Below are 1,414 nucleotides of genomic sequence, written 5' to 3'. Positions count from 1 at the left end.
AGGGAGGGAGTGAGTGAGGGAGGGAGTGAGTGAGGGAGGGAGTGAGTGAGGGAGGGAGTGAGTGAGGGAGGGAGTGATGATGATGAGGTTCGGCTCTTTCTGATATTGTCCAAATTGCATTTATACGTAATCTATAGTGAACACTTTATTACTATGGCGTCATCACTCATTTTTTTCTCTCTCAGATACGATGTTCCTGATGAAGCCTAAAAGGTGAGACCTTGAACATCCAGGCCTATACGAACATCTGATTAAATGTGACCAGCCCTATTGAAGTCTCAAGTATATATTTTTTCTTCTTTAAAACATGATGAATTGGAAAAGGTCGAGGAAGAAAAGCAGATGGAGGAGAAGGACGAGGACAAGAGAGAAGAACGTTCTCAGAGACATGCAGAGAGGCAGATGAACAGGTCGATCGACAGACAGCCAAATGGATAGACAGACCGACAGGGCAACAGACAAACTGAAATGCAGACATAGAGACAGCCAGACAGAGAGACAGACCTCCCTATCTCTCTATCAGTGCCGGTGGGTAGTGAAGGGCTCACTGACTACAGAACCCCCCCCCCCCACCCCCACTCTATCTCAAAGTAAATGAAAGTTTCTTAACTAACGAAATAAGCAGTTGAATCCTTTATGATCGCACGCAATGAACACAGAGTTATCAACTTGGCGGCTCGCTCGTTTATCCAATCACTGCTGTCCCCGCTTACAATTACATACCATCAAATTATGTTTTCAAGGGTCAACAAAGGATGGGCCAATTCCTACGCCTCTTTCGTAATGAAATCTTCTTATAAAAAGGTAGAAGACTAGAAAAAATAACACTGTACTGAGTGCTCACGCTCTCCTAGCCCTGACAATGACTTTCCGCGACTACACAGCCTAATCCAGTTCATAGATGGAATATGTTTGAAGTGCTGTGTGTACATGTTTGTGTTTGTGCCGCTGAGATTTGACAATGATACATCACGTCGACTCCACTTTTAAGGCACATTCCTCATCTAAAAGAATCTAATTTAGAACAAAGACATGAAAGAATAAGGTGACTCTTCTCTTTGGAATGGTTCTCAAAATGCCGAGGCCCACCGTGACTATAGAGAAATCAGTACTGTTTAGGTCATATTGCTTGCTATTTTGTGGTAAGGAAGTTGAAGCAATTGAAGCCCCACCTAAATTTTCGTCTACCCACCGCAACTGCTCTCTATAGATCTGTATGTCGATCTATCTTTCTATCTGATCGTGTTTCCATCGATCTAATCACCTGCCTGTCTGTCTGTCCCAGGAGAATGTTTGTCCCTCTTGTCCCTTTAAGTGAGTGAGTGAGTGATATATAGTATAGTATAGTATAAGGTTTTACGGCGCTCGCAACTGCTAAGGTCATATGAGCGCGCGAAACACAAGTTGTTCACCT

The sequence above is a fragment of the Aplysia californica genome, unplaced genomic scaffold, assembly GCF_000002075.1.
Source record: "Aplysia californica isolate F4 #8 unplaced genomic scaffold, AplCal3.0 scaffold00275, whole genome shotgun sequence".
Taxonomy (NCBI): domain Eukaryota; kingdom Metazoa; phylum Mollusca; class Gastropoda; order Aplysiida; family Aplysiidae; genus Aplysia; species Aplysia californica.
Note: the sequence above shows the minus strand (reverse complement) of the source record.